The sequence below is a fragment of the Scardinius erythrophthalmus genome, assembly GCF_964197995.2.
Source record: "Scardinius erythrophthalmus genome assembly, chromosome: 19".
Taxonomy (NCBI): Eukaryota; Metazoa; Chordata; class Actinopteri; order Cypriniformes; family Leuciscidae; genus Scardinius; species Scardinius erythrophthalmus.
Genome location: NC_138239.1, coordinates 31,327,578 through 31,337,743, shown reverse-complemented (window position 1 = coordinate 31,337,743; position 10,166 = coordinate 31,327,578). Strand labels below are relative to the sequence as shown.

General features: G+C 36.9%; 1 long non-coding RNA gene across 1 annotated transcript; it reads left to right on the top strand.

Moving 5' to 3' along the window:
* The first annotated feature begins 1,269 nt into the window (after window positions 1-1,269).
* Window positions 1,270-2,700, top strand: LOC308680140. The gene is made up of 3 exons (XR_014028885.1): window positions 1,270-1,886; window positions 2,387-2,461; window positions 2,552-2,700. It is a non-coding gene; the product is annotated as an uncharacterized lncRNA (long non-coding RNA).
* Window positions 2,701-10,166: the final 7,466 nt, after the last annotated feature.

The window sequence follows — 10,166 nt, the reverse complement described above, 5'->3', positions numbered from 1 at the left end:
ATATATGCCTCCAGCAAAGGCTTCAGCAGATACCATTGCGGAACAGGCTTTGACCCCATAGGTGATATCTTTTCCCTCCAAGGTTTAGTCATAGAACATCACTGGAACAGAACAATACATCCACACAGAACAAACTTGAACTAATATAAACTTTTTCTTACAATTAATTTTCACACTTTAATCATATGGTGAACAGTCGTGTTGTAAATACCTAAAGAGTTACATATGCCAAGTAAGAAAACATATAAGTGGCTACATGTGGTGTGATAGAACTTCAAGGCCCTAGGCATAGTTGTCTATAAAAATCTCATACAGCAATCATGTGAAAAGCAACATGAAAGCAAATAAGAAGAACCCGTCAAAGTCTAGAACTCTTGATTGGTTAAAGTGCATATTTACTATCTGGAGGGCAGACTACACGAATAAACAAGGTATTCAAAGTGGTGCAATGGATCGCTGGGTCCTACACTGTAAAAACTAAAGGAGCCTCAAATATCCTGTCGGATACTCAAGGAACTTAAAAATGTAATTTAGGTGCCTCAAAGCTCTTTCTCCTATAGTAGGGTTACTGGAGGAGCATTGACAATATTTGAGGTTCTTGCTGGAACTTATGGGGTCCTTTAAGCACTTTGTATTTAGTTCAGAGGTTCTGGAGTCACCTTTTCATTACCATGAGTCCTCAAAGTGCTTTGGGGGAAAATAGAGGAACTTGAATGTGATAAAAGGGTTATTGGAAGATCTTTTAACATTTAAGTGGTTCCTGGAGGATCTCTTATGTTAAAGCCAGCTTCTGGAGGAACCCAGTGGTTCAGTGAGGCCAGAATGATATTATTATTATCCTATTATTACTTAAGTTTGATTCAGTATATATACCCAGGTGAAAAATACGTATAGGCTACTATTAAAAATGAACTTGAGTGTGTTTTTAGTAGGCCTTCAATACAAATATAACCTACTTTAATGCATTTTAATACATTTAACAGTAGCCTACGTCTTTTTCACCTGGGTAGCTTACATTTATTTAGTATAGGCCTATTTTATTGATTAATTTAAACCTTAAACAACAACACTAAATAATAATAATATTAATAAAAAAATTCATTAATTATTATTGAATAAATAATAGTAATAAAATTATATTTTTTACTTCTTCATAAATTATTATTTGAAGAAGAAGAACCAGGAGGATAAAGGTTTTATTCAGTCACGAAACTGCTGCTGTTCCTCTGCTGTCGTCGCTTCAGTGATGCTCGCGCTGCTCGCGCGCAACAAAGCTCAAAAGTAACGGCTCTCTCCTCATCAAAGCCTGCCGCATCTTCCGCCGTTTGTTCGGCTCTCCGTTCCAAGGTTTGTAAACTCGCCAACGAAATATAAATACTCACTATTCAAACACACACATATATAAACTAAATTTATTATACATTACTACGTTTTTACAGTGTTTACCACTCGTTTATTGCTATGGTTTATTGAACAGTATCTGGTATGAAGGTTTTAGCTGCGATGCAAACTACGTTGATCTAATGAACAAATTGAAATTATTGACTTATTGTCTTAGATTGATTTAAAGTTAGTCATTCAATTCAACATATTCTGTACAACTGTGTCTTCAAATTGCTGATATAACTTACAGCCTAACTAATTTAGCTGATTCCTGCTGTCGTCATTGGCGTTTGTTATGAATAACAAAAGCAGATTAATATAGTTTGGTCTGTTTTTGTTTAGCCTAACTTTACTTACTACAGCCTACAGGTGCCCTCATTCTCTCAGATATCATTTTGAATCCATTTAGTGGTCAATAAATACTATGTTGTGAATAATCAGCTTTGTTATTTTGTTTCCCCAGAACAACCAGTACAATGTTTCAGTGGCAACATTGAATTACAGTAAGTTACCTGCACCACATGCAAGTACTTTATTACTATGAACTTTCTCTGTGTGCAGTTGTATTGTTTGACTGTGTACTTGTGTTTTTTAATCAGTTATTCTCTGAAAATCTTCTTCCCTCATGCTCTCAAATCTCATTCATGTTACATTCATGTAATATTACTGGTTTGGAGCCAATAATGCTATGCATTTTTTATAGGCTATACCTTAATCATATGCATTTGAATATAAGACATTTGAACCCTGAATTATAACTTCAAGTTTGGTCTTTTTCGACAAAAAAAGGAAAAAGCTATTAAATGGCTTCATAAGACTTACAACACAACCCATAACACATGAGTTGTGAATTCATTGATTATTTTTAGGATCTTTTCTGGGACATTTTTGGAGCTTAACCATTTTTATATAAATTGTTGCATTGAATTGAACTAGACAAGTGTACATAAGAATGGTTTCATGAATGATTTACACAATATTTTTCTGCTTGTGTTTCATGCAGTGAAAGTGAATGGTGACTGGGGTTGCATTATGCCTGAGATCTGCTTTTGGGTTCCACAGACAGAAAGTCAAACAGGTTTGGAACGTCACAAGGCTGAGGAAATTATTTGAATTTCACAACAATCACTTTAATAACCTTACTAACAGTAAATTTTGTATTTTGCAGGGATCTCGGTAAGCTGAAATACAAGTTTGAAGAAGAATAAAAATCCTCCTGTAGACCTGAAAATCACTGAAGTGCCTGGACCATCCACCAGAAAAGAGGAAAAACAAACGGAAAATGAAGCTGATGCACCTTTTCACTTTTCTAACTCGTTAAAGGGATACTCCACTTTAAAATGAAAATTCTGTCATCATATACTCACCCTCATGTTGTTTCAAACCTGTATGAATTTCTTTCTTCTGCTGAACAGAAAGGAAGATATTTAGAAGATTATCAGTAACCAGACAGTTTTTGGGTCCCATTGACTTCCATAGTATATTTTTTTCCTACTAAGGAAGTCAATGGGACCCAAAAACTGTCTGGTTACTGATAATCTTCTAAATATCTTCCTTTCTGTTCAGCAGAAGAAAGAAATTCATACAGGTTTGAAACAACATGAGGGTGAGTATATGATGACAGAATTTTCATTTTAAAAGTGAACTACTCCTTTAAGTACCTCACATGTCCCTTGTGAAGATTTTATAATTGATTGCATTTTATGTTGCAGCGAGTAAAGGTGCGTCACATTTGTGAATTTCGTGAAATTACACAGGCAAAAAGGTCCATTGACCATTGTCAGCAGTGTAGCAATGTAATGTATGAAGCACCACACAAAATTGCTGAACAGTAGCGTCAGACTTAAGCGAACTGAAACACGTTTTAAAATTAAGTGTAGATGGACATTTTTAATTAGTCAATTTTAATTTTTTACATTGATTTATTACATGGAACATGTGTTTTCCATGCATTTTGTTGAGATGTCTCTTGTGTAGCCTATTGTATACACATGGTTGATTATTCATGTTACTTAGGCCTATGTATTATACAATTTTTTTTGTGTGTATTCATTGATATTAATCTATTACTAGCTTTTTTCCCCAAGTGCATTGAAGTGTATGTATTAAAATGGATCTAAAATATGTAATAAACAATTCTTATTTTGTATTTGGTTCAGTTTGTTTATTATAATAGAAGTTTATGGTAACCGTAGTAACAACATGAAATTAATTTAATACAAATAATAAAAAATAATAAAAAACTGAAATTTGGTTCCTGGAGGCACCCACAGTGGTTCCACACAGTGCTTCATATAAGAGTTCCTCAGGAAACCTGTGTGGTTCCTCAGAGAACCACCCCTTTTTAAAGGGTGCCTAGAGGATCTAAAGACGGTTCCGCCGGTGTGGCAAAGTGAAGAACCCCAAAAGGTTCCTCCAGGCACCTTTAATTTTTACAGTGTACCACCTTGGTGAAAACTTGCTGGGACCCGAGGGGTATATATGCCTCCAGCAAAGGCTTCAGCAGATACCATTGGGGAACAGGCTTTGACACCATAGGTGATATATTTCCTTTTTAAGGTTTAGTCATAGAACATCACTGGAAAAGAACAATACATCCACACAGAGCAAACTTGAACTAATATAAACTTTTTCTTACAATTAATTTTCACACTTTAATCATATAGTGAACAGTGGTGTTGTAATTACCTAAAGAGTTACATATGCCAAGTAAGAAAACATATAAGTGGCTACATGTGGTGTGATAGAACTTCAAGGCCCTAGGCATAGTTGTCTATAAAAATCTCATAGAGCAATCATGTAAAAAGAAAAATGAAAGCAAATAAGAAGAACCCGTCAAAGTCTAGAACTCTTGATTAGTTTGATTCCATAATAACCCAATGGATGAATTGCACAAAGCAAGTGCATATTTACTATTTGGAGGGCAGGCTACACTAATAAACAAGGTATGCAAAGTGGTGCAATGGATCGCTGGGTCCTACCACCTTGGTGAAAACTTGCTGGGACCCGAGGGGTATATATGCCTCCAGCAAAGGCTTCAGCAGATACCATTGCGGAACAGGCTTTGACCTCATAGGTGATATCTTTTCCCTCCAAGGTTTAGTCATAGAACATCACTGGAACAGAACAATACATCCACACAGAACAAACTTGAACTAATATAAACTTTTTCTTACAATTAATTTTCACACTTTAATCATATGGTGAACAGTCGTGTTGTAAATACCTAAAGAGTTACATATGCCAAGTAAGAAAACATATAAGTGGCTACATGTGGTGTGATAGAACTTCAAGGCCCTAGGCATAGTTGTCTATAAAAATCTCATACAGCAATCATGTGAAAAGCAACATGAAAGCAAATAAGAAGAACCCGTCAAAGTCTAGAACTCTTGATTGGTTAAAGTGCATATTTACTATCTGGAGGGCAGACTACACGAATAAACAAGGTATTCAAAGTGGTGCAATGGATCGCTGGGTCCTACCACCTTGGTGAAAACTTGCTGGGACCCGAGGGGTATATATGCCTCCAGCAAAGGCTTCAGCAGATACCATTGGGGAACAGGCTTTGACACCATAGGTGATATATTTCCTTTTTAAGGTTTAGTCATAGAACATCACTGGAAAAGAACAATACATCCACACAGAGCAAACTTGAACTAATATAAACTTTTTCTTACAATTAATTTTCACACTTTAATCATATAGTGAACAGTGGTGTTGTAATTACCTAAAGAGTTACATATGCCAAGTAAGAAAACATATAAGTGGCTACATGTGGTGTGATAGAACTTCAAGGCCCTAGGCATAGTTGTCTATAAAAATCTCATAGAGCAATCATGTAAAAAGAAAAATGAAAGCAAATAAGAAGAACCCGTCAAAGTCTAGAACTCTTGATTAGTTTGATTCCATAATAACCCAATGGATGAATTGCACAAAGCAAGTGCATATTTACTATTTGGAGGGCAGGCTACACTAATAAACAAGGTATGCAAAGTGGTGCAATGGATCGCTGGGTCCTACCACCTTGGTGAAAACTTGCTGGGACCCGAGGGGTATATATGCCTCCAGCAAAGGCTTCAGCAGATACCATTGCGGAACAGGCTTTGACCTCATAGGTGATATCTTTTCCCTCCAAGGTTTAGTCATAGAACATCACTGGAACAGAACAATACATCCACACAGAACAAACTTGAACTAATATAAACTTTTTCTTACAATTAATTTTCACACTTTAATCATATGGTGAACAGTCGTGTTGTAAATACCTAAAGAGTTACATATGCCAAGTAAGAAAACATATAAGTGGCTACATGTGGTGTGATAGAACTTCAAGGCCCTAGGCATAGTTGTCTATAAAAATCTCATACAGCAATCATGTGAAAAGCAACATGAAAGCAAATAAGAAGAACCCGTCAAAGTCTAGAACTCTTGATTGGTTAAAGTGCATATTTACTATCTGGAGGGCAGACTACACGAATAAACAAGGTATTCAAAGTGGTGCAATGGATCGCTGGGTCCTACCACCTTGGTGAAAACTTGCTGGGACCCGAGGGGTATATATGCCTCCAGCAAAGGCTTCAGCAGATACCATTGGGGAACAGGCTTTGACACCATAGGTGATATATTTCCTTTTTAAGGTTTAGTCATAGAACATCACTGGAACAGAACAATGCATCCACACAGAGCAAACTTGAACTAATATAAACTTTTTCTTACAATTAATTTACACACTTTAATCATATAGTGAACAGTAGTGTTGTAAATACCTAAAGAGTTACATATGCCAAGTAAGAAAACATATAAGTGGCTACATGTGGTGTGATAGAACTTCAAGGCCCTATGCATAGTTGTCTATAAAAATCTCATACAGCAATCATGAGAACAGCAACATGAAAACAAGTAAGAAGAACCCGTCAAAGTCTAGAACTCTTGATTAGTTTGATTCCATAATAACCCAATGGATGAACTGCAAAAAGCAAGTGCATATTTACTATCTGGATGGCAAAATACACGAATAAACAAGGTATGCAAATTGGTGCAATGGATCACTGGGTCCTAACACCTTGGTGAAAACTTGCTGGGATCCGAGGGGTATATATGCCTCCAGCAAAGGCTTCAGCAGATACCATTGGGGAACAGGCTTTGACTCCATAGGTGATATCTTTTCCCTTCAAGGTTTAGTCATAGAACATCACTGGAACAGAACAATACATCCATACAGAGCAAACTTGAACTAATATAAACTTTTTCTTGCAATTAATTTTCACACTTTAATCGTTGTAAATACCTAAAGAGTTACATATGCCAAGTAAGAAAACATATAAGTGGCTACATGTGGTGTGATAGAACTTCAAGGCCCTAGGCATAGTTGTCTATAAAAATCTCATACAGCAATCATGTGAAAAGCAACATGAAAGCAAATAAGAAGAACCCGTCAAAGTCTAGAACTCTTGATTAGTTTGATTCCATAATAACCCAATGAATGAATTGCAAAGCAAGTGCATATTTATTATCTGGAGGGCAGGCTAAACGAATAAACAAGGTATGCAAAGGGGCGAAATGGATCGCTGGGTCCTACCACCTTGGTGAAAACTTGCTGGGATCCGAGGGGTATATATGCCTCCAGCAAAGGCTTCAAAAGATACCATTGGGGAACAGGCTTTGACCCCATAGGTGATATCTTTTCCCTTCAAGGTTTAGTCATAGAACATCACTGGAACAGAACAATACATCCACACAGAGCAAGCTTGAACTAATACAAACTTTTTCTTACAATTAATTTTCACACTTTAATCGTTGTACCTACCTAAAGAGTTACATATGCCAAGTAAGAAAACATATAAGTGGCTACATGTGGTGTGATAGAACTTCAAGGCCCTAGGCATAATTGTCTATAAAAATCTCATACAGCAATCATGAGAGCAGCAACATGAAAACAAGTAAGAAGAACCCGTCATAGTCTAGAACTCTTGATTAGTTTGATTCCAAAATAACCCAATGGATGAATTGCAAAGCAAGTGCATATTTATTATCTGGAGGGAAGGCTAAACGAATAAACAAGGTATGCAAAGGGGCGAAATGGATCGCTGGGTCCTACAACCTTGGTGAAAACTTGCTGGGACCCAAGGGGTATATATGTCTCTTGCAAAGGATTCAGCAGATACCATTAGGGAACAGGCTTTGACCCCATAGGTGATATCGTTTCCCTTCAAGATTTAGTAATAGAACATCACTGGAACAGAACAATACATCCACACAGAGCAAACTTGAACTAATATAAACTTCTTCTTCCGATTAATTTTCACACTTTTATCATATAATGACCAGTGGTGTTGTAAATACCTACAGAGTTACATATGCCAAGTAAGAAAACATATAAGTGGCTACATGTGGTGTGATAGAACTTCAAGGCCCTAGGCATAGTTGTCTATAAAAATCTCATACAGCAATCATGTGAAAAGCAACATGAAAGCAAATAAGAAGAACCCGTCAAAGTCTAGAACTCTTGATTAGTTTGATTCCATAATAACCCAATGATGAATTGCAAAAAGCAAGTGCATATTTACTATCTGGATGGCAGACTACACGAATAAACAAGGTATGCAAAGTGGTGCAATGGATCGCTGGGTCCTACCACCTTGGTGAAAACTTGCTGGGACCCGAGGGGTATATATGCCTCTAGCAAAGGCTTCAGCAAATACCATTGGGGAACAATCTTTGACCCCAGAGGTGATATCTTTTCTCTTCAAGGTTTAGTCATAGAACATCACTGGAACAGAACAATACATCCACACAGAGCAAACTTGAACTAATATAAACTTCTTCTTACGATTAATTTTCACACTTTTATCATATAGTGAACAGTGGTGTTGTAAATACCTAAAGAGTTACATATGCCAAGTAAGAAAACATCTAAGTGGCTACATGTGGTGTGATAGAACTTCAAGGCCCTAGGCATAGTTGTCTATAAAAATCTCATACAGCAATCATGAGAACAGCAACATGAAAACAAGTAAGAAGAACCCGTCAAAGTCTAGAACTCTTGATTAGTTTGATTTCATAACCCAATGGATGAATTGCAAAAAGCAAGTGCATATTTACTATCTGGATGGCAGGCTACACTAATAAACAAGGTATGCAAAGTGGTGCAATGGATCGCTGGGTCCTACCACCTTGGTGAAAACTTGATGGGACCCGAGGGGTATATATGCCTCCAGCAAAGGCTTCAGCCGATACCATTAGGGAACAGGCTTTGACCCCATAGGTGATATCTTTTCCCTTCAAGTTTTAGTCATAGAACATCACTGGAACAGAACAATACATCCACACAGAGCAAACGTGAACTAATATAAACTTTTTCTTGCAATTCATTTTCACACTTTAATCGTTGTAAATACCTAAAGAGTTACATATGCGAAGTAAGAAAACATATAAGTGGCAACATGTGGTGTGATAAAACTTCAAGGCCCTAGGCATAGTTGTCTATAAAAATCTCATACAGCAATCATGTTGTGTGATAGAACTTCAAGGCCCTAGGCATAGTTGTCTATAAAAATCTCATACAGCAATCATGAGAACAGCAACATGAAAACAAATAAGAAGAACCCGTCAAAGTCTAGAACTCTTGATTAGTTTGATTCCATAATAACCCAATGGATGAATTGCACAAAGCAAGTGCATATTTACTATCTGGATGGCAGACTACACGAATAAACAAGGTATGCAAAGTGGTGCAATGGATCGCTGGGTCCTACCACCTTGGTGAAAACTTGCTGGGACCCGAGGGGTATATATGCCTCCAGCAAAGGCTTCAGCAGATACCATTGGGGAACAGGCTTTGACTCCATAGGTGATATCTTTTCCCTTCAAGGTTTAGTCATAGAACATCACTGGAACAGAACAATACATCCACACAGAGCAAACTTGAACTAATATAAACTTTTTCTTGCAATTAATTTTCACACTTTAATCGTTGTAAATACCTAAAGAGTTACATATGCCAAGTAAGAAAACATATAAGTGGCTACATGTGGTGTGATAGAACTTCAAGGCCCTAGGCATAGTTGTCTATAAAATTCTCATACAGCAATCATGTGAAAAGCAACATGAAAGCAAATAAGAAGAACCCGTCAAAGTCTAGAACTCTTGATTAGTTTGATTCCATAATAACCCAATGGATGAATTGCACAAAGCAAGTGCATATTTACTATCTGGATGGCAGACTACACGAATAAACAAGGTATGCAAAGTGGTGCAATGAATCGCTGGGTCCTACCACCTTGGTGAAAACTGGCTGGGACCCGAGGGGTATATATGCCTCCAGCAAAGGCTTCAGCAGATACCATTGGGGAACAGGCTTTGACTCCATAGGTGATATCTTTTCCCTTCAAGGTTTAGTCATAGAACATCACTGGAACAGAACAATACATCCACACAGAGCAAACTTGAACTAATATAAACTTTTCTTACAATTAATTTTCACACTTTAATCGTTGTACATACCTAAAGAGTTACATATGCCAAGTAAGAAAACATATAAGTGGCTACATGTGGTGTGATAGAACTTCAAGGCCCTAGGCATAGTTGTCTATAAAAATCTCATACAGCAATCATGAGAACAGCAACATGAAAACAAGTAAGAAGAACCCGTCAAAGTCTAGAACTCTTGATTAGTTTGATTTCATAATAACCCAATGGATGAATTGCAAAAAGCAAGTGCATATTTACTATCTGGATGGCAGGCTACACTAATAAACAAGGTATGCAAAGTGTTGCAATGGCTC